The 24524-nt window shown below is 40.8% G+C and overlaps 1 protein-coding gene across 5 annotated transcripts in view; it reads right to left on the bottom strand.

Moving 5' to 3' along the window:
- Window positions 1–24524, bottom strand: part of Abcg2 (ATP binding cassette subfamily G member 2 (JR blood group)) — a 113785-nt gene that overhangs the window by 49061 nt on the left and 40200 nt on the right. Inside the window, exon 1 of one of the 5 annotated variants that reach the window (XM_090343219.1) lies at window positions 22023–22054. The exons of 2 other annotated variants lie outside the window; for them this stretch is intronic. The gene's annotated coding sequence lies outside the window, so the exon portion shown is untranslated. Of the gene's footprint in view, window positions 1–9061; window positions 9160–10700; window positions 10722–22022; window positions 22055–24524 lie in introns of those variants that run through there. 2 more of the 5 variants (XM_090343221.1, XM_090343218.1) reach the window with 2 other exon arrangements.

The raw sequence follows: 24524 nt of genomic DNA, 5'->3' as shown, positions 1-24524 counted from the left end.
CTATGTACACAGACTTTTGAAAATGGAGTCACATACGTTCTGCTATCAAGTATAGACCACTGACACCACTCTGAAAATTGACTCCTAGTTCTTACATAGAGGTAACTTAACTGCAGAGGAAAGGTATCTTCTGTACCTTTCACATTTTGAAAAGCCAGAAGAAACCAGTCACTGCTGGTGCATGCTCAGAATCATAGATTCTCAGCAGGTGAGGGATGGCAGTTCAAAATTAGCCTAGGCAGAAAAGTTCCAAGAAGATAGCTTCCATGAACCAGCAAAAAGCTGGTAGCTCAAACAATACATTATTAGCCAAATGACAGCTTGAAGCCCTGAGCTCAAGTCCCACTACCAGCAAGCCAAAAAGGAAATGTTTTGAATATTTTTACCATAAAGAAGTGCTTGAAGAATTGAACACATTTAACCTCATTTAAATATGTATATATGTATTGCAATCTAACACGTAGCTCACTTAGGATACATAATTCACATTTTTTTTTCTTTTTGCCAGTCCCGGGGTTTGAACTCAGGGCTGAACGCTGTCCTCAGAGTTTCAAGAGATCTACCACTTGAGCCACAGCACCATTTCCAGCTTTTTCTATGTATGTGGTACCTAGGAATCAAACCTGGGTCTTCATGCATGCTAGAAAAGCACTCTGTCACGGGGCCACTCTATCACTCCTATCCCATAAAGTTACAATTTAATAAGCAGCTAAAACCACTTTAAATTTTAAACTTCTAAAATAAAATAAAATGCTTACCAAAAACAAAGGTAAAGGAAAAAGGAGAAAAACTTCCCTATATAGGTCTTGAGAACCATTTATTTCTCTTTAATTTTCACCTTAATCTAAATCCTTCCTTTAAATGCAAATAAACATAAAACTCCGTGACTGTTTGTTTTCCATCTCTCACTTCCACAGATATGCAAGCTCATCTGTGACAGAAAAGCAAAACTGAGAAAACAAGTTGACTTTAAACTCTAATGATTTAAGACCAGGTGTGATCTCCAAGTGTATAAAACCCCAGACTTTGTAAATCTAATCTGTAAATTGGTCACCAATTTCCCACACAATAGTGAGGTACTGTCCCTAAGACTATTTGTCCATCAAATGCAACTCAACCAGAGGGGAATGTGTGGGATTTGCATTTCTTCTGTCCTTTCAATTTACTAGCTGTGTAACCTTGCACAAGCCTCTTTCTTAACAGCAAAATCAAGTCAGCATTTATTGGACTCCCTGGGATGTGCCAGGCAGTGGAGATAGGGCTGTGAGCAACACTAAATAACCTCCTCATCCGGGAGGCTCCTGGAGAGTTGTCAGGCAACTGTAAGATACAGAAAAAAAGGTAAGGCAAGAGGATCAGTGGACCACGCAGGCGCACAGAAATGTGCTAAGCAGGTACCCTCAGCTGATCACCGGGAGGAGCAGTTCATGTCCAAATGTTTGTCTCTGGAAGAAGAGGCTCACAGCCTGGGGAGGGCGGGAAGACAGCAGGGCAAGAAGTAACGTTAGACAAACAGCCTCCAGGATTTTGGCTTTGAAGGAGGCTAGGATGTACCAACCAAGTAGTTGTGAGTAAAGGAATGGCATAATCTATCTATGGGTGTTTGTTGTTATTGTTGATGGTAGTGGTGGTGGTGGTGGTGTGTGTGTATGTGTGTCTGTGTGTGCACGCGCGCGCGCGCGCACATGCACACGCGTGCCCGTGTGTGAGAATGTGCACACATGCCCATGCTGGGGCTTGAGCTCAGGGCCTGAGTAATAGACATAGCTGTTTTTAACTGAAGTCTGGCACTTGATCACTTGAGCAACACCTCTACTTCCAGCTTTTTGGTAGGTATGTCTATAGATGAGGATCTCTCCCAGGATATTTTCTTTCCCTTTTCCATCTCCTTTCCCTTTCTTTTTCCTTTGCCTTTCCCTTCCCTGTCTCTTTTCTCTTTCCTTTCTGTTCCTTTCTCTTTTGTTTTGCTCTTCTTTTCATGTGTATGTTGGTACTAGGGCTTGAACTCAGGGCCTTCCACTTTTGCTTGGCTTTTTCATGAAGGCTGGTGCTCTACAACTTGAACCATACCTCTACTTCCAGTTTTTCCCCTAGTTACTTAGAGATAACAGTTTCATAGACTTTCCTGCTGAAGCCGGCTTTGAACTGAGATCATCAGATCTTAGCTTCCTGTGTGGCTAAGAATATTGGCATGAGCCACAGATACCCAGCCATAATCTATATTTAAATAAAGCATTTATTGTTAGACTGCTGCCCTCTCCCTCTCCCTCCCATCCCATAAATATAGAAACACAAATGCATCAGGTTTCTCAAAATGCACACCAAGAATTTAGCATCACATTTCTATAGCAGGTTTTCTTTTGCTCATAAGAAGGGCTAGGCTAGGGTGCTGGCTCACCCTGTAATCTCAGCTACTCAGAAGGCTCAGATTTGAGGAGCATCATTCAAAGCCAGCCTGGACAGAGAAGTCCTTGAGACTCTTATCTCCAATTACCATCATAAAGTAGAGAGGGGTCTCAGATGACAGAATACCAGACTTGAGAGAGAGAGCATGAGACCTTGAATTCAAGCCTTAGTACTTACACGAGTGGGGGGGAGAGGAGGTGGCTTATGATTGTAATCCTAGCTACTCAGGAGGGTGAGATCTGAGCTTCATGGTTTAAAGCCAGCCTGGGCAGAAAAGTCTGTGACTCCAATTAACCACTAAAAAGCCTTAAATGGAACTATGAGTCAAGTGATAGAGTGCTAGCTGAGAACACAAAAGCTCAGCAACAGTGCTCAGGTTCTGAGTTCAAGCTCCAGGAAAGGAACTTTAAAAAAAAAATCAAGCAGAAAGAAAAAGGAAAGGAAGGAAGGAAAAAAGGGAGGGAGGGAGGGAAAGAGGAAGTTAGTGAGGGAGGAAGGGAGAAATGGGAAGGAGGGATTGCAGACCCAGAATTGCAGCAGGAAGCAGAACAAGGTTACAACCAAACAGAAGCTTTGTAAGGATTCTTTGGGGGATTGGGGAAAAACAGGAGATGGGAGTAGTAGAGTAAACCCAGAGTTCATACATGCTCATCAAATCCAGGAAAATCCAGGGGCATCCCACAGTCTGGCTCATTATTCACTTTTGAATAATGAAGTCGTATACATAGTTGTATGGTGCAGTAAATGGGATGAACCCTCTGGCCCAAGGTGGAAATAAACACTGCACATGACAAACAGGCACTATCCCTGGCTTAGATTTGAGGATGGACGTAGAGGTGAGTGAGTGCTTTTGCATGAGTAACATAGAACTATTAGATTTAGGTAGGGCTAAAACAATACCATGAGCTTTTTTGCTGAAAGTAGCTCATTGCTTTATAATCTCTGCAGTATGTGCACCCACATAAATGTTCTATTTGAAGTAACTATCACATGATAAGTGCGCCTATCACACACCACATCCACTGTTTCTATTTATGCTAAACTCATCACAGAAAGCTTCCGTGATTGGATGAAGTTAGTGATTCTCTGGCACATGGTATTAGGCTCAAGTTTGACTCTATATTCTCAGAAATAGCATAAGATCCCACCTGTGAAAGGTTAATCAGATCCAAGTATCACTTGTTACCACTTGTGCTCCTGTTTGACTACAATGCTTGTTTCCCATGAACCTCTCCTGGGATTGGATTACTCTGTTAGATGAGTTCATAGAACTCAGGGAAACCCTTTCCTTCCATTACCAGTGTATGATAAAGAATGTTTCTAAGGATGCAGAAGAATAGCAAGAAAATGCACCTTCACAGGACAAGGTCAATAAAGGTCCTCAGCAAGACAAGAGTTTAGCTTCTGTCTGGTGGAGTTTGGAGGAGTTTAGACATGCCTCCTTTCCTGCATGCAGAAGCATTCGGTCCCCCAGCAAGAACATCTCCTGTTCTAATCATACTGCTCAAGTGGTTTAATGGAACCTAATATCCACTTTCGCTTCCCAAGGCCACCAATGGGGCTAAATGTTCCAGCCCTGCAGTCTTTCTGCAAACCAACCCCACCCTGAGGCTAGGGACCCTAAGTCACTCACTGGTATAAACTCAACTATGATCCAACTAGATTCTTTGGGGGATGTTTCTCAGTGACAGAGCACTTGCTTAGCCTTCTGGAGGCTCTCACCCCTGACTCTTTGGGAATAACAAAGACACTGTATAGAATATACAGTAGCACACTAATATGATTACTGTGTACTGGAACAGGAGGGAAGGTCCAGAGAGATTATGAACCCAAGTCAGATATCACAATAGGAAAACCAAGAGTCAAGAGTCCGGGACACCCCTGCTACAGTAGGTATATACTCATTTTAATGCACTCAGGGGCCATTCCTAATTTCTAGATTTACTCTCTTACCACGATTGCATTTAAAATATAAAAGAACATTGGCGTGGATGTGATTTTGACTAGTAAGGAAGAAAAAGAAGAACTGGGTATTAGAAACAAGGTATGACTTATTAAATGCAGGAGGAATTTGTACAAATACATTTTTTCAGGATAAAAAATTCATAGTTGTGGGGCCAGGAGTTTGGCCTAGTGGTTAAAGTGCTTGCCTAGCATGCACAAAGACCCGGGTTCGATTCCTCAGTACCACATACATAGAAAAAAGCCAGAAGTGGTGCTGAGACTCAAGTGGTAGAGCTCTAGCCTTGAGAAAGTCCAAGGACAGTGCTCAGGCCCTGAGTTCAAGCCCAGGACTGGCAAAAAAAAAAATTCATAGTTGCAATTTACTTCTGTCCATGTGACCAATTTAACTTTCTTGATCTGTGTGCTACCCAAAATAACACTCACTAAATAGGATTGAGTAGGCGGTAGATGTAAGGTACAAGGCGGGATTTTTTTCTAAAAAAAAACTAGTGTGAAAAATGTAAACTATCACAATCAATTTATGTTAATTATAAATTAAAATGATAATGTGAAATAAATTACATAGGGTAGAATCCATATATATAATGCATATGTGATATATATCGTATATAACAATGCTACAGAGAAACAGAATTTTGCAGGGTAAGAGAAGTAAAAGCTAGTTGTTGACCGGCCAGAACCAAAACCTAACAGTTTGCATTTTCAGAAGGTCCTGAATCCATTTAGCTTGAACAGTAAAGCATTTAGACTTGTAGTGATGAGTTCTTTGTTAGCATTCCTAGTATTTAACATTTCTAGTGTTAAATGTGCACTTAATAGTGAAACAGTAAAAGCACTATTACTAGTGAAATAGTAAATATTCAAGGCATGCCATACTACTTTCCTGGTATTTCACGTGAACCAAACTTTGTTTTAGTGCTTCTTGAGTAAAATACAGATTATTTCTAAGGAATTCATATGTTCTTTGTTCCCAAGAAATAACAGTCATCAGACATGAAGGACATACTCAAGGTAGAAGTCAGTAAGTATGTGATTAAAACCACTCCTGTAGCATGAGCATTTTGGTAAAACACACCTAAACACAGAAAGTACTCAGTTGTACTTTAACAACTATTTCATATCAATCTAAGATCTATAGATCTGTATGAAATCATTGCAAACCAATGGAATAGCTGAAGCAGTGAAATGTTTTCTTCTTCCTTTTCCGTATTCCATTGTGCCTTCTCACTTTTAAAATCTTATCTTCTCTACCCTACATTACAGCTGAGATGGACTAGAGTTAGGGAGAGCCAATGGACATAAGAAGCTAAAACTAGCTTTCTGGGTGAGGATAGCTAAAGTTCATGAATCTCTAAGACAGTCTTCCTCTTTTTTTTATAAGACAGTCTATCTTTAAATGCAGATCACTTTGTACAGTCTACTTTTAAACCATCAGGATAATGTGAGGAGGAGCTCAAGAGAGAAGACTTATAGAATGCTGCCTGGATCTCAAGAGAGTTGATTTACAGAATGCTACCTGAGCCTAAGAACTCATTTTAAGCCATGTACTCCTCTAAATAGTAACACGACTTTTCCAGCTCCAAGCACAGAAGACTAATTAGCCTAGTGATCCACAAAGTGAAGAAATCCTAGTTCAACAGGATGAATGAATATTCTATTTTTAGATGTTAAGTAATTCTCTCTTTCTCTCCTTTCCACCTCCTTACTTACTTTTTTCCTCTCCCCCCTTTTTTCCTGTCCTCTCCTCTCCCCTCCCTATTTTGAAATGGTAGAATTTCTTTTTGTTCTCTTTCTTCCTCTTCCTACCCTTCTTCTTTTGTGTCTCTGTCTTTCTCACATCCCATGCCTTTGTTCACCTTTCTTGTGAAAACAAAATTATTCAACAAGATCTATTGGGATGGTAACAGGAACAGGAATAGGAATTTTGCTGTATACATACCAACCCACCCTCAGTTTAAATAGCTAGTTCACTACTGCCTTTTAATAGGATTTCTGAATACTTTATATAGTTCTATAAAGAAGGTAACTATAGGGCCGGGAGTTTGGCCTAGTGGTTAAAGTGCTTGCCTAGCATGCATGAAGACCCAGGTTCGATTCCTCGGTACCACATACATAGAAAAAAGCCGGAAGTGGTGCTGAGGCTCAAGTGGTAGAGCTCTAGCCTTGAGAAAGTCCAAGGACAGTGCTCAGGCCCTGAGCTCAAGCCCAGGACTGGCAAAAAAAAAAAAAAAAAAAAAGGTAACTATAGCTCAAAATTAGATATCCATTCTTTTCAGCCTTTCAGTGAGTGAGGAATGAAGAATCCTCAATATGAGTTGGTGGGGAAAGGGGATGGGAATGAGATGCTGAGTAACTCCAAATATACCAATACTAAATTATATGATATGAATATGATATAACAAAGCCATTATTGAAAAGAAAAAGGAAACATGATTTTAAAATCATTTGGACTATCAATTTCTAGTTCACAGTCTGAGGTGAACTGAGCCCTGTTTTTTTAGACAGAAACATAGTTTCCTTTAGACCTAGAAAACATTTTAATATAGGTAGGTGGCCATGAAGGACATTTAATTTTTCATGAAAACATTTTGATCCTAAATTATTACCCCCAGTAAGCAACAGAGTAAGAACTTTGCCACATGTTATTTTCTTCAACTGCTGCCAAACTCTTACCAAAACCTCTTGACAGATTAGGTAGCCAGGCTCATATCTAATACCATGGGTTTGAAGCTAGTGTGGGCTAAATGGCAAGTTTCAAAAACTACTGACCAAATGTGTGAGGCGGGTGACAAATATGAAAATTACCTTCAGCACATCTTTATATTTGTATACATGTATTGAAATGTCACAATGTGAGGCTGTGTGTGTGTGTGTGTGTGTGTGTGTGTGTGTGTGTGTAGAAGGAGGAAGGGGGAAGAAGGAAAGGGGAAGAAGAGCTGGAGGGGAGAAAGAGAAAGGAAGGGAGGGGAAAGCAAAGGAGAGGATTAGGACAAGGAGGAGGAGAGATTTACTAATCATCTACTAAAGAGTACAATTTCCACCTAATCTACATATATTTCAGGTTAATCCCAGAGCAAGATCCAGTAGTTGGACAGCAGCACAGTCTGTTCCACAAGTCATCTGGGGGAGAGGTACTGAGAATAGGGACTGGAGCCCAAGACACATTGCACTGCCACTCTCTTCAGCCGCCTTGCCACCCAAAGGACATAAAGGCATTTCCCTCCAAAGCTAATTCCAGCAGAAGCTTCCGAAGAGGCCATGGATTTCCTGTCATCCTTCTTTCCTACCATCCATCCTGTGTATGATGTTGTACAGGATGCAATTTACTAGGAACAAAAGGCAGTTCTGTGTATACCTGCTGATTTCGCCATGGATATGTGTGACCTTATGGTATCTTAAGGTAAACCAAGGTGCTTTCCTAGTCCAGCTCTTGATTAATGTGCAAAGCCTGGAAGAAAGGGGCCCCCAAAATATGGGAATTAGCTTAAATATTTCTAAAATTAGGGCAAACATAAGAAAACCAATATTGTAAGTATGTTCTTTGGACTAAGGTTCTATTTAATTTATTTTGTGTCCTATTCTGTGATGTTCAAAGTTTTCGGTATTATTTTTAAAAAGTGCTACAATAAGCTAGTTACTTTTTCTCTACTTTAAAGAGAAATTATTTAAACTCCCCCAACAGTTTAATGTGATGTGCAGTCCTGCTACTTGGAGGCCGGAGGCAGGACTGGTTGTTTAAACCCAAGATTCCTTGCCTACGGGGGCAACATAGTTCCTTAAAATAATAAATAAAATAAAATAGGCTCTGGTGGCTTCGGCCATAAATCCTAGCTACTCAGGGGGCTGAGATCTGGGGATCATGGTTCCAAGCCAGCCTTGAGCAGATAAAACTGAGATATTCTTATCTCCAATTAATCATCAAAAAGCTGGAAGTGGAGCTTGACTCAAGTGGTAGAAAACTAGCCTTGCTCCCGAAAAGCTCAAAGACGACAGTGCCCAAGCCCTGAATTAAAGCCTGGACGGAAGCACAAGCCAGCGACCCCCACCCCCCCAAACACACTCACATGAGCAAGCACCCACGTGCGCACGCGCGGAGGGTGGGGTGGGGGGGTAAACCACAGGCTTTGATGGTTTGTGCCTATAATCCTAGCTACTCAGGTGGCTGAGATCTGGAGGACAGTAGTTCAAAGGCAGCCAGCAGAAAAGTCGCCATTTGTAATGAACCAGCAAAAGGCTGCCTGGCTCAAGTGATCACACACACACACACACACACACACACACACACACACAGAATAATTACAGAAGGGAGCTTTGTTGGGGGAAACGGCTAAAACGAGGGCTACATTTTGTGTCCTGAAAACACTATCTACAGACCAATCCCCTTAAAAGAGTAGATATCAACAAATTTCTCCTTCAAAGCTTTACCCATCCAACATCTATTTGTCTTCGCACCACTGAAGAAAAGCAAGAATCGTAACTTCCCACCCCACCCACAACCGACCACCGGGTCTGGAATCCACTCTAAATTGTCAGTATGGGCTAACTTCACAACTCAGATACACATGAACCCGAACCGGGCCTCCATCGCCCTCCCCCGGCCTCCATCGCCCCCATGCCTCTGGAGCTACGTGAGATACCCCACAGAATATCCCCCAAGCCCGCCGGCCACCATCTGCCTAAATGTACTCACTGGCTTAACCGCGCCGCAGATAAGCGAGCGCCGGGTTCTCCGGCTGGCTAACGCGTGTGCCGGGACGCGGCGGCCGGAGGATCGCTTAAACACACACGTTGTCCTGAGTCATCCGCCCTAGCAAACACGCCCTCCGCTCCTCGGTGACGTCGAGCCTCAGTGCGGGGCTCTGGGGATTGTAGTGCTTCCCCCCCAGTACCCTGCGCGGGGATCTTCTCCAGGCCTCACCACCCCTCTCCTTCCCGCGCCACGCGCGCACCGCGCGCTGCCAAGCGCGCTTCCCGGATCGTCTCGCAGCGGGACACACACTGGTGGCGGCCGGGCCGGGAAGGTTGTGCGATCCCGGACCCCGGGAGCCCAGGGCCACTTCGCCCTTAGTAACCGGCTTCTCCAGGTCAGGCGAGGCCGGAAGGCGTGGCTCTGTCTGCCTGGCGGAGATAAGCGCCTCGGGGGACCTGACCTCCCGGGTTACCGCGAAGACTCAGCGCGCTGAGACTGGCCTGGAAGTCAGTCTACAATCTCCTGCCTCCTTTCCTCCCCTCCTTCCCCAAATGGACTTGGAAGATCTGCTCTGGAACTCCCCCCCCCCACCCCGAGTCCAGCTGATGGGCTGATCTGCACCTCAGCTGGCTTGGAGAGGTGGGGTCCCCCGCCTCAGCGTCTGGAAGGTTCCTCTTATTAAGTTGCACAATCCAAAGACTGTAAGTGGGTTCTGAGAAATGAGCCTAGGAGAAATTAAATGTTCGTAGAACAGGCTCAAAAAGTTATTCTTAAGTGTATGAGCCAAGCAGTTGTATAACGATGCTATAGGGAGCAGTTTACGAGGATGATTCTTCATAGTGCCAGAGTGTGGACTTTGGTTCCCGAGGAGTGACTGCACCCTCAGGAAAGGCATTGGTGACCGGGTCTCAAAGTCTACCTGAGAAATCAACTCCGACATGGAGATGGTTTCTAAAGTTTTGCATTCACAAATAAACGCCCACAATACTTAAGTTATCTAAACTGACATAGAACTTGATTGGTAATTCCTCCCAAGTAATATTTAGTCAAAAAATCTAAGTAAGAAATTAAATGGCGCGTTTTAGAATAATGAAAATACTATGCTGCATGCTTCTACAGAACTTGGATATTATATATCTATCTTGAAGCTACATATAAAGATATACATAAATATATAATAAACATGTAAATAAATAATATAATCACGGGGCGCCCAAAATGTGAGTAAAATTACTGTTGAAAAAAATATATTCTTTTGGATCCATTTCTGTTCATTTAAATAATCAGTAAGATGCACACATCCAAACCCACAGAGATCCTGCCGGAAATCCTGCTGAGGCTACAGCCTGAAAGATTTGCAGGAGGCGTGGCCTTGCTACAAGCACAGGCATCCAGGAGCTCCAGCTCAAGGGTCAGCTTGGCTTAGTGCATGGGCAACCTTCAAGACCCCTGCAAAGCTCACTAGATAATCTGTGCAGAGATTGGCTCACTGTTTGACTTGAGCAGAGTTCTCCGAATTTATAGCAGCTTTTCCTGTCTGGAGGGAAGAAGGGTCTCCTCTGTAACCTGATTTGAGTTTCTTAATTTATTTAATACATTAGATCAGTTAGTTGGTTGTGAATTAGAGATAGGGTCTCACCTCAGGCTCCACCCCAGGTTCTTCATGGAAATCTCGTTTCAGGGATTCTGCTTTGCAGATACGCAGCACGAATGAATGGAGTGATTGAATATCTTCCAAAAAGAAGACCTTACATAAACTAGGTGATATCTGATTCGGAGCAGCCTCCACTATCTGCATTATCCTAAGAGAAGAGCAGGCTCTGGCTTGTTATCTGGGTGGCTACCAAAGCCCCTTTCTTCCCCACCAGGCTGCTTTTACTTTCATTTTAGGCCCTAACAGGGGATGGAAATGGTTTCCTTTTCTTTTTCTGGTTTGTTTGTTTGTTTAGATCAATTGAGCTGCTTGTGTTGAAATACACTCCAGATTTGGGAGTTCATATCTTAGGACGTTTTAAAATATTTTTAAGAAAAACTGTAATTTCAACAAAAAATTGTAATTTCAACCAGGGAAATGATATAAACTACAGACGCTATGGTTTTTGCCTCAGAAACAAATTGTATATTTTTCAAATCAGATTGTAGGGAGAAATGAATGCAAATTAATGCAATTACTGTGGCTGCCTGTGCTCTAGCCATTAGGTGTGTGTGTGTGTGTGTGTGTGTGTGTGTGTGTGTGTGTGTGTGTGTGTGTGTCTTCCTTTGTTATGCGGGGGAACCACACCTAAACGAGGGCAAGGTACATGTTAGATAAGTATTCCACTACTTTGCCATTTGCCAAAGCTTAGAAATATATTTCAGGCATTTTCCTCTCTCTCTAGCGCTCGCACTTGCCCTCTCTCTCTCTCTCTCTCTCTCTCTCTCTCTCTCTCTCTCTCTCTCTCTCTCTCTCTTCCTTCTCTCCTTTTTTCCCTCTCTCTTTCCTTCTTTCTTTCTTTCTTTCTTGCATCTTATTTTTTTAAGAAATCCTCTTAAAGCTTTACATCTGTCTACCTATCTATCTCTTTATCTAGATAGCCATCTATAGATAGATAGATAGATAGATAGATAGATAGATAGATAGATAAATTTACCAGTTGAGCAGTCCCTGGGCTCTTTTTTGCTCAAGGCTAGCATTCTACTACTTGAGCTACTGTGCCACTGCCTGCTTTTTCTGTGATTCACTGAAGGTAAGAGTCTCATAGACTTTCCTGCCCAGGCTGGCTTTGAACAGTGATTCTCAGCTCTCAGCCCTCCTGAGTAGTTAGGATTACAGGCATGAGCCACTGGTGTACAAATACATTTTAATCATACTTTACTATGATCCGAAATGATGAGGATAAATTCCTCATATCTGGCTCTTAATGTTAAAAAAAAATGCTAAACACCTTTCAAAGAATACATCTGCAAACTCAGAAGACAGTTCTAAGCGGAAACAACAACAACAAAAAGAAACAAAAATTGAGATCTAGCAAAATAAAGAAGATGTGAAATAAGTATAATGTATAACTTCTGGGATTATGTAAATAAGGAAACTAGAAGGCTGAGGGTATATCTTAGTGGTGTTTGTATTTTGGTTCAAGCTGTAGTGTAATAATCAATCAAACCTAAAATCCATTCCACAAATCTATATACATAAGAAAATGTTAGACATTCTGGATAGTGACATGAATGTTTTTTCTCCTTGTTTTAGTTCACTATTCAAGCTGTAGTATAACAATCAATCAAACCTAAAACCCATTCCACAAATTTATATATACAAGAAAATGTTAGACATTCTAGATAGTGATATGAATGTTTTTTCTCCTTGTTTTAGTATATTGTTTAACATTTCATTTAATGCAAATACAAACTTTGATAAGAATCAGAATTGCTTAATATTTACACCATGGAATTCTATGTTGCCATCAGAAAAAATGACATTGCCCCATTTATAAGGAAATGGAAAGACTTGGGAAAAAATCATAGCAAGTGAAGTAAGCCAGACTCAAAGAAACATAGGCTCCATGGTTTCCCTCATTTGTAACAAATAGTATATGTCTAGGATTTTCCTAACAGAATCACAATAGCTCAAAAGCTTTTTATATATGTCCCTATAGGATGAGGCTAAGCTAAATGAACTCCAGGATATGGAAACAAGAGGTTTGTCTTTGTGATTGTTGTTCTTAATGTAGTAGGTGAAGCTATTTCTTTTTTCTTCTTTTCCCTTTCAGGTTGTTACTGTATCTGACTCTGTATCTAGTATATTGTATATATGTTTATGTATTTGAAAATGGAAAGGTAAGGGAAAAATAAGATGAGTGGGAGGGGATGGGGGAGAAAAAGTGTGAGAAAAACATGGGAAGAGGTAACAATGTTTAAGTAGTGATGTACCCACTACCTGATGAATGTAACTGCAACCCCTCTGTACATCACCTCAACAATTAAATTAAAAAAATATAAATAAGTCATTAAAATTTTCACATAAAGAGACCCATCAAGGCTGAGATGTAGCTTAGTGACTGAAGGGAGGACCATCTGGGTAGAATTTGATTTATCAGCCCAGAAAAGAAGACAAAGAGAAAAAAGGAAGGGAGGGAGGAAGGAATGAAGTAAAAGAGAAAAGAAAAAGAGAAGGAAGAAAGAAAGGAAAAGGAAGAAAAGGACAGAATATTTGACAAATTCACATTAAAGCCAGAATTTCATTAATGTATTACATTGTAATACAGCAAAGGTGAGACCCTGACTCCAATCCTGAAAAACAAGGAAAGAATAAGGGAGGGAAGAAGTAAAAGAGGGAGGAAAGGAGAAAGGAAGAGAAGACTGTGTTTTTTTTTATTGTTGTTGTTTTTGTTTTTTGCCAGTCCCGGGCTTGAGCTCAGGGCCTGAGCACTGTCCTTGGACTTTCTCAAGGCTAGAGCTCTAGCCCTTGAGCCTCAGCACCATTTCTGGCTTTTTTCTATGTATGTGGTACTGAGGAATAGAACCCGGGTCTTCATGCATGCTAGGCAAGCACTTTAACCACTAGGCCAAACTCCCAGCCCTAGAAGACTGTGTTTTATGTACTGTTCTTTTCAAATGTCTTGACTTCTCCTCTAGTGTTTGGACATTTTAGGTCTCAGGATTTCATGAAGAGAGGACATCCCTTAAGTTTTACAGTCCAAAGATGATCAACTTGACTGGGGCCAAATGAGGACAACCATAACCTGCAGGGCATGGCCCTGCATCACACGTCTCTTTTATGCTATCTGAAAAGTGTAATTGCCCAGTGTTTGCAAGAAATTCCCAACTCTGGAATCCTGCCCAGTGCCCACATACAGGTTGCACTGTTGAACTGTGATCACTGTACTGCTATCACGCAACTGGTGAACTGCCAAAGAGTCAATTTATCTGTAACAAGTTTTTAGTAAGGCTTATCATAGATCTAGGATACAGTGGATTAATATTTGTTTTTTTTTATATAGGTAGTTTTGATTTATAATTTCCTTTGAATTTCTTAAAGACAATGACAAGCTCTTTGAGGATGTCTTCAATGACCTTTTTTTTTTTTCATTTTCTTTTTCTTTTTTTTTTTTATTGTAATTGGTAAAAGGGTTACATGATATTTGCCAGATAGAAGGTGCATTAATTCACATACATTGATACCCTTTCACATGTCTTGGTACCCATTTCCTTCCCCCCCCACACCCCACACCCGTCTTGGTTTTCCCCCCTTCCCTATCAAATTTCAAATATTCAAATACAAATAAATTCAATATATCAGATAACAAAGTGAGATACTATACCAATATGAGATAACCAAGGGACAGCAAAGGAGATGAGAGACAACATAGTACATTAAGGACAACAATCATTCTGGATTAATATTTGTATTGGCCAAAATATGTTGCCCTTTACCACTACTCTAGGTTAAAGATTGAACAGGGGCTATATGTAGAACATGTATACTATTCCTCCCATAGTTCTACACACAGCTATGGGAAATGATTCTTAGTTATTAGAGAACAAAGTTAAGTGAATTAAGGAACAAAACCAGAGTTCGAACTACTCTTTCCAAAAGATTCACTATGGAAAGGTAAAAGAAACTGAAAAATAAAATACAACTATGAGAAATTATTTTAGACAGGTTACAAACTGTGTACACATCTAGTAGCTTTTGTATATAATCCTAGCTACTCAAGAAGCTGAGCTTTGAGGATCATAGTTTAAAGCCAGCTGGGGCAGCAAAGTCCCTTACCTCCAATGAACTACCAAATATTTAGAGGTGGAGCTATGGCTCAAATGTCAGAGCACTCTCTTTAAACAAAAATCTCAGGGACAGCCAAGTAGGTCCGGAGTTTATGTTCTAGGATAGGCATAAAAGAAAAGGAAAAAGGAGGGAAGGAAGGAAAAAGAGGGCAATTCCAGGCCTCTCAGTGCTTGAGTGTGGATGTGTAAAGGACTGTGTGTTAAAGAGTTATCTTGTCAGGAGGTGAAACATGAAGCAGAATAGTTCTTAGTCTTTTATTTACCTTTTCTGGTTCTTTTCTCCTTATTTTTCTGTCTCCTGAAAGACTGCAAAACTTCTAACCTCAATTCTATTTGACAGTAGGCAACACAGTGAGTATTGTGTCCCAGACTGTACAAAGGAGTAGGTAGTGGGTAGCTAACTTTTTTTTTTTAATCTTGTGGTGTTCAAGATCAACCCCAGGCCTTAGGCGGTGTAGGCAAGCTCTGTTTCGCTGAGCTACGTCCCCGGTCCTAAAGCAACACATATCACCCGTCTCCCTGGCACTTCTGGACAGATGAGCTTTATTGGGTTTGTGACTGTTAGTTCTGCTTTATCATCTTTTTGTGTAAACCCATGTAAAAGCTTGTCCATTCTCTAATCAGGCCTACGCAATAAAGTCTCTATAAAATCCAAAAATGAGAGGCTGGAGGGGCTTAGTGTCTACAATCTGTCATTCTAACTACATGGGAGCTGAAGATCTGGTAATCAAAGTTCAAAGCTGTGACCAGGAATGTGGCCTATTGGTAGAGTGCTCACCTAGCATGCACGAAGCCCTGGGTTTGATTTCTCAGTACCACCTACACAGAGAAAGCCGAAAGTGGTGCTGTGGCTCAAGTGGTAAAGTGCTAGCCTTGAGAAAGCCCAAGGACAGTGCCCAAGTCCTGAGTTCAAGCCCCACGATTGGCAAAAAGAAAAAAAAAAAAAGGTTCAAAGCTGCCCCCCACATAAGAGTCTGAGAGATTTTATCCCAACCAATGGCTGCAAATGGTGGCATGTGCCTGCCATCTCCAGCGGCACCAAGAAACACAAGCTGGGGCATCACAGCAAAGGCCTATTCTGACACAAAGGGAGATTCACCACCCAGTGTAAACAAAGGATGATGAATCAGGCCAGTAGTCCAGTGACTATCTAACAAGCCCTAGGCCCTGGGTTCAATGCCTATTGTTAGGTCTGCCTGGGAGAACAGCCCCTCCCCTTCCTCTTCACCTGCCTAAAACCAACAATTACCTGACTGTCAGTCACCTGACTGTGAGTCAGCAAAGGACCACAGATGTTCTGGTCACTTTCTTATCCACTGGAGAGCTTCCTGAACCTCCATGCCTTCCTTGGACAGTGAGAAGTTCCTCAGGCTCTGAGATCACTTCCGCACTGTGAGATTATTTCCTCACATCCACTGTGGTCCCACCTCCAGCCTTGCCCTATATAATCATGCTCAACAGAGTCCCCTCACCACTCTCTCTTTCCTTCCTCTCTGTGTTCTCATGCCTCCATCTTGGGTGGGCCGGCAGTTTGCTCTCCCCCAATAAACTCTTTTCTTCCTGAACCATGCAGCAAATCTCCTTTCCTTTCTCGAGAACCTGACACCCATGAGAGTGGACAACGCATCTGAAGAGATGAGCATGTGAGCTGCAGCACAGTGAATCCACTAGGAGGGTGATTCACCCAATTTCACAGGAGGAAGCTCTTGTGCCTGGGATTCTTGTAGATCACACCCTGTGTGAGTCTCTTCACCTGGCTACCTACTTGGTTTCTGAATTCCATGAGCCACTCTCCATGGAAATTGGTAAAGGAATCATGGAGACTTCGCCTGTCAGTCTGAGGCCACACCTTCCAACATGATCTGAAATAGAGACAGTGTTAGGGACTGACGCCTCAACCTTGAGGCTCCGAGAGCTATTCTGTCTCCAGGTAAATAGCAACCTAGGTGAACTAGATAACAGGACAAGCAGCTGCTGTCTGCTGCACAATCAAAGGCTCCCTTGCTGGGGAGAGAAAGTTCCACTTTCTTTCTTTCTTTTTTTTTTCCTGCCAGTCCTGGGCCTTGAACAGAGGGCCTGGGCACTGTCCTTGGGATTTTTCCAGGCTAGAGTTCTACCACTTGAACCAGAGCACCATTTCTGGCTTTTTTTCTTTTTTCTATGTATGTGATACCAAGGAATCGAACCCGGGTCTTCATGCATGCTAGGCAAACACTCCCACCACTAGGCTAAACTCCTGGCCCTGAAAACTCCACCTTTTAAGTCCACAAAAGTTTGTGTTGATCACTGTATGTGAGAGGAGAGGATAACTAGCTTGTTTCCCAGGACAGAGGTATAAATGGTACGACAGTGAATTGGACAAAAGAATGAATGAGAGAAATGACCTATATTCACTTTTTCTTGCCTGATGAATGATCATCAGTGATCATACATAGCAATGTAAAACCAAAAATGTATCACCTTACATTTCCTCAGGTTAGAAATCCAACATGGATCTGGATTCTGGGCTAGGAGAAAGATGTCAATGTGATCCTTCCTCTCTGGAGCTTTTGCAAAGCATATACAAGGCCACATTCCTTCCATGGCTCACAGGCCCAGTCACCCATCATCAAAGTCAGCAAGGGAGCTTTTCTAGGCCCTGTTTCTATCATCACCCCTCTTTGACTTTTTTTTCTGTTGTCTTCTTCTGTGTCTAATAATGGCATAGTTATTGCTAGGGATATTCACAGGGAAGCGCATGTCTTGAACTGGCAATCCTCCTGTCTCCCATTCCTGAGAGCTGGGACTACTGGTATGCTTGGTCTTAATAATTCTGTGTGTGTGTGTGTGTGTGTGTGTGTGTGTGTGTGTGTGTGTGTGTGTCCTGGGGCTTGAACTTGAGGTGCTGTCCCTAGTTTTTTTTTTTTTATTGTATTTTATTGTCAGGATAATGTATAGAAGGGTTATAGGGTTATAGTTACACTTGTCAGGTAATGGGTACATTACTTCTAGAACCTTGATACCCCTTCTCATGTTTTTGTCCCCTTTTTCCTCCCCCTCCCCATCGCAGTCATCTTGTTTTCCACCTTCCCTTCCCCATTTCAAATAAACAAATAAGTGTATATACAGTATATCAGGTAACAAGTCAGATACAGTAATCACATGAGATTAACCATACGTGGAAAAAAAAGAGAAAAGAAATAAATTACCTAGTACATTAAGAACAACAATCACAAAGGTAAACCTCTTTTTTCTATAACCTAGAGTTCAATTCGTTAATCTCATTCTGTATGACCATATGCACATAACTTTTGAGCTATTGTGATCTTCTGCTAGGAGAATCCTAGATGTGTACTAATTATTTCAAATGAGGGATTCCATGGAGCCTATGTTTCTTGGAGGTCTGGTTTACTTAATATGATGTTTTCCAAGTCTTTCCATTTATTTATGAATAGAGAGATACTATTCTCTCTGACAGCAGCATAGAATTCCATTGTGTATAAGTACCACATCTTTAGTTTTTGGTTTTTTGTTCAAGGCCAACACTTTATCACGGATCCATACTTTCATTTCTGTCTTTTTTTTGGTGGTTAATTAAGAGTCTCATGGACTTTTCTGCCTGGACTGACCTTAAACTTTGATCCTCAGATCTTAGCCTCCTGAATAGCTAGCAGTGGCTTCACTTTTAATAACTCTTTTTAATTTCATGACATTTATTCTTTTTAATTTTTTAAATCCATGACATTTATGCCTTAATTTTACCAGTCACCTTGATTCTCCTTTGTCATGTGTCTTCAATACATTCCAGGGATTAAGACAAGGGCATTTTCAGGAGCGTGTTATTCAGTTTACTGTAAGAACCTAAAAGCATGAATTCACTGAATTGGATGGGAGATTCTTTTAACTGAGGACACTGTAGATAGTGTTGAGGGAGGAAAACAATCTTGGATCTTCCCTAGCCTCAGTAAAAGCAGAAGCTTCTGGGAGAGAAGCTGCTCTAAATCTCCTCTCAGGAGAGCTTCCCCACCATCCACTCTTTCCCAAGGTAAGCTGGCATACGAACCACTAGCCCTAGTTGTTGAGAAAGCTTCTTCATGGACAAACCCTAATATGGGTGTAGAGAAACCTTTTACTGAAGGTGAATTTGCAAGCCCCCAACCACTGTGTGTTAAGTTAGCAGAAGAAAATACTTTCCTCTGACACTAATGGCAATATTATGCAGGTACTCCACAGGGCTCCCTGAAAGAAGATTCTACAGGCAAAGTGGCAAGAGAATCACCGAAGAGAGTGGCTTTCTCTTTTACAAACATGTGAAGGTAGAGGGCTGAATAGAATCCAAGGTGTGGTTCTTCTGGGGGTGCAGTGGGGTGGGTAGGACAGTGGAGGAATGAGCAGTCGGGTAGAATTAGGAAAGGGGACTCATGGAGGGACCCCTCAGAACCTGAAGCAGCTGAGGTAGGAGGATGAGGTAACTGAGCAGAATTAGCATTTCACACTGACATGTCAGGTGTGACTGGTAGTTCACATCTGTGATCCTAGCTACTCAGGAGGCAGTAAAGAACACAGGCAGAGAGATTTGCTAGACACCATCTTCAAAATAACCAGCAAACAATTGAACTGAAGATGTGACTCGAGTGGTAAAATGCTAGCTATAAGCAAGTGCAAACTTTACTACTAAAAAAAGAAAACCAAAATCAGTTCTTATTGTTTGAACATTAGCATAGGTCTTCTATTGCAAAAACCAACCAATCAAAAACAATCAGATTAGATGATCACTTCGCCTGGAGATGGGCACTGTAGGATACAGTAGGCTCTCTTAAGGATATCATAGTCCAAGTCAAAGAGTCAGCTAGTTGAACTCTTAAGCTGAAGGCGCTGGTTGGAATAGACTGCTTCCAAGCAGAGTCTAGGTGGAAGTAATCCGGGACTATTCATATTATGATTGAAGTGCCTGAGCCTTGTACTTTTCCATGTGATCTGTCTTCACAGCAGGGTGAATCCTTCTCAAACCTTTCAAGGGATTTGGCCCCACCCTATAATCTCCTGTTAATCGGTCGCTACTTTTGCTTAGAAGTATAAAATTCCTCACATCAAACTGAGCATGGTGGTATATGTCTATAATCCCAGCTACTCGCAAAGATCACTTGAGACCGTATCTTAAAAATAAATTAAATAAAATGGGCACACATGGCTCACTTCTGTAATCCTAGTTATGTAGGAGGTTGAGATCTGTGCATTGTGCAGTTCAAAGACAGCCTGGAGAGGCAAGTTTCAGAGACTCCAATAAACTACTCTGAAAAAGCCTGAAAGGTCACTCTGGCTCCCTTGGAAGCAAAAGAAGCTCAGGGACAACACCCAGATCCTGGCGTTCAAGCCCCAGGAAAGGCAAATAAATAAATAAATTCAATTAAATAAAAATGCATGGGTCCTTCAGATCATCTTTGGATTACTGTTTGATGAAATAACTAGAAGGTGAACTGAACTGGAATCTTAGGGATGAGAGATAAGATAAAACCAATTATAATTATGCCTACACTAAAGGCAGAGTTGAATTAATCAAAGACCTAAGAAGCCAGGCTAATGGATTGATCCTCAAAATAAACACCAAAATTAATAGGATAGTTATAATCTTAGGTGACATATGCCAGAAACCATATGTCAGTATGCTTTCTAGATACAGAAAGAGAAGAGACGATATATATATATATATATATATATGTATGTGTGAATGTGTGTTTGTGTATGTATATATACATGTCTCTCTCTACACATATATAAGTATACATATTTGCGTGTGTAATTAAAAAAATAAGGACAATACAGTGTTGTATAATTAACAAAATAGGGATAATACAGTGTGTGTGAGTATGTGTGTCTGTGAGTGAATGTGTGTGTGTACGGTGTGTGTGTTTCCATACATGTTTATGTAGGAGGCTGGAAGTATTAGGATATTAACAGCCAGGATACTGGAATAAGACATGTTGATCCATACAACTTGTTTTAATCACCAGAGAAGACACCAATTAAGGCATAATTCATTTAGTTATAAAGTTCATAGGTAAGCTCTACGAGGATGAAATATCTGATTCTTCATTGATGATTAACTTGAAGACTTGGTCAGTGAATTATACAAATGTAACATTTGTCCCTGAAATCATGTTGAAAGGTTAAATGCAGAGAGTTCATGAAACGAAATTTAATTCCCATAAACATCTTTGTTTACAGGGGATGGGGGAGGGAAAATTTTGTAAAAAAACAAATTTTCAGAAAGAGCTGTACTCACTATTTGACTTGTGTAACTATAACCCCTCTGTTACGTCACTTTTACAATAACAAAAAAAGTAACTTCTAAGTAACCTTTTTTTGTTTTGTTTTTGAAGGTGAGGTACAGAACGCAGTAGCAGAACTGTGCAGGAACCATGCGTGGTAGTATACATATGTCTGAGCATGAGGCCTTAGGTTCAATCTCAAAAATAAAAGAAGAAAAAGAAGCACAAGAAATCTGATTAGATTGATTACTATTTACAATGTAAACATTCCTGAATATCTGACATGTAGACCTTTTAAAAGCGTATAAACAATTCCCCACAAGCCTCTACCACAGTACACCTTGTTCATTATCCATTCAAAGGCTCATCAGCCTTTTGACTTCTAGTATTGCACTTGAAAATACTCATTCACTATTAAAGCAATAAAAGTAATTTTAGCCTTGTTCTGTGACAGATTCCTGTAATCCTAAATGCTTAGGAGGCTAAGATTAGAGGATCTAGGTTCGAAATCAGCCTGAGCAGAAGTCTGTGAGACTCTGTCTGCAGTTAAACAGCAAAATGCTACATTAAGGCATGGCTCAAGTGGTAAAAGATCAACTGTGAACAAAAACAGCACAGTGAGTGCAAATCTTCTGAGATCAAGTCACAGCACCACAGAACCAGTACAAAAAAAATAATAATCAATAGCTTTACCTTATGTAACTCATAGGCTCAGCCACCCTTTCCTGTATCAGTCATATTGTAACTATGGTTTTATTGACATGGCATATTTCTGACCCCATAAACCTTTTACCACTTGTAGAGATATGCATTTAGTTGTGGGGTGACTAAAGCTAAAGTATAATGAGCAGTAAATGATACTTATGATTCATTATATTATCTACCCATTATGCTTACTATTATAAAAGAAGATAGCAAAACTAAGGCCTCACCCACTCTACTTTACTCACTTTACTCTTCCTTGTGTGATCACTAATGTTAGATCAGAAAATTGCTCCTGTGTCACAAAGCACAAGTCAGTCCAGATATGTTCCTTTCATCTCTTCTCTGCATCTGTGTCTCTCTCTGTTCCTTCCCCCAAATGAAGTGATCAAATCCATGCCACAGGATCAAATAAAGATAAAATGAAATCATGTATATTTTCCAACCATGGGCTAGTCTGAAGTTGTATTCCTTGCTAAGAGCAATAGTATTTGTTTAACAAATACTGTGTTTAACAACCTGACTCACTAAATTACTGCTGGACCCAAGTGTGTGTGGCTCATGAGCAACTACAGTTACCTATTCCCAACCTCAGCAAAGAACACTGTTAAATAAATAAATAAATAAATAAATAAATAAATAAATAAATAAATAAATAGGACTGCTGTGCTCTGGCAAGAAACAGCCTGTAGATAGCTGTAGTTCAGGAAACCAGGGCACACAGAGAAGTCATGGATTTTCTTTGTCACCCTCCATGCATATTATCTACAGCTTTCCTTCTCCTCTGTGGCTAGATCTTGGGTAATTCCTACAGATATATATCTTCCGGGTTACTAATTGTCTGTATGATAGTATTCATCTTTTCAACTCTAATTAATTAATTGATAACTCTTTTCAACTTTTTTTTCTCATGATCAAACTACACATTTATTTAGTGTACTTCACTGGCTTAAAATTTTTTTAATTGTATTTTATTGTTGGGATAATGTATAGAGGGAGTTACAGTTACATTCGTCAGGTAATGGGTGCATTACTTCTCGAACCTTGATACTCCTTCTCATGTTTTGTCTCCCTTTCCCTCCCCTCACCCCCTCCCAATCATATTGTATTTCCCTTCCCTTCCCTATTTCAAATAAACAAATAAATGTGCATATAATATACCAGGTAACAAAGTCAGCTACAGTAATCTTTTCATCTTTTTTTTATTTTTTTGAGGGTCATGGGGCTTGAACTCAGCCTGGTTGCCACCCTACCCTGGGCCTAGGCATTGTCCTAAGCTCTTCAGCTCAAGGTTACTGCCCTACCCTTAAGCCAAGCCCCACTTCCATTTTCTAGAGGTTAATTGGAGATAAGAGTCTCAGGTCTTTTGGTGTGTGGGCTGGCTTCGAACTTTGATCTTCAGATCTCAGCCTCCTGAGTAGCTAGGATTATAGGCATGAGCCACTGCCCATGGCCTAATCTTTTCATCTTTTTGCCGCGTATATTCTTCATTTCAGTTATCATAGTTATCATCATTTAGTTATCATCATTCAGTTATTCATTTAGTTCTAAATGTAACATGTTACTGTTGCTCAGAGTTGCTCTTGCCTTTGTTTTCAATGCCTTTTTTATATTTTAAAACTTTTGTGGCAGAATTAATTTCTATTATGATTCTGATAATTATAATATCTGTATCTGGCGTCAATGTGGTCCAGGCGTGATGTGCTTGATCACTTGACAATTGTTTAATATGTTTATGGTGAGTTCTTTTATTGGCTGTCTCTCTGTAATGATGAGTGTCTAATCATCTGAGATACTATGCATTTGTTCATCTTGGATTATTACTCTAATAAACAAAACTAGAGCTCTATAATTGCAAACTTCATATATTGGATTCCTAACCCCAACTCCTGAGGATATGATGATATTTGGAGACATAATATTTGAAAATATGGTAAAAAGATGTTTTTTGTGAACATGCCTCAGTGACTCATGCCTGTAATCCTAGCTACTCAGAAACCTAAGACCTGGAGGATCAAGGTTAGAAGTCACACTAAGTAGACAAGTCAGAGACTCTATCTTCAATTAAAAATGCTCAACTGAAAGCACTAGTCAGGAGCAAGCAAGACAAGCAAGAGTACGAGGCCATGAGTCCAAGTCTAGTACACTTACACACACACACACACACACACAATATTTAAAAGAAAAGGAAATTGGGACATATATTAAGAGATGACTATTATTATTATTATTTTTTTTTTTTTTTGCCAATCCTGGGGCTTGAACTCAGGGCCTGAGCACTGTCCTTGGACTTTCTCAAGGCTAGAGCTCTACCACTTGAGCCACAGCGCCACTTCTGGCTTTTTTTCTATATATGTGGTACCAAGGAATCAAACATGTTAGGCAAGCACTCTACTGCTAGGCCAAATTCCTGGCCCTGAGAAATGACAAATTTTTGCACACAGAGAAAAGACCATGTGGGGAGAAAATAAGCAAGGTGGCTATCTGCAAACAAAGGACAGGGCAGTCACAAAAACCCACATCCTGCCACCTGGGCCTTGAACTTCCTGCTCACCAAATTCTGAGAAAATAGATTTCTATTACTTAAGTAACTCAGTTTGTGAGGTTTTGCGAGGCAGTCCTAAAGAATGAATACACAAGTTCATTACTTCTGAAACTAGATTGCTGTAATCTGTAGGCCTTTGTTTACATAGTATTAAATACATTCCCTATTTTCCTGCATTTACTCATAAAATAATTAATCGGGGCTA

This window comes from Megascapheus bottae, chromosome 13 (genome assembly GCF_031878675.1).
Source record: "Megascapheus bottae isolate mThoBot1 chromosome 13, mThoBot2.hap1, whole genome shotgun sequence".
NCBI classification, from domain to species: Eukaryota; Metazoa; Chordata; class Mammalia; order Rodentia; family Geomyidae; genus Megascapheus; species Megascapheus bottae.
This window is presented reverse-complemented; position numbering and strand designations above follow the sequence as displayed.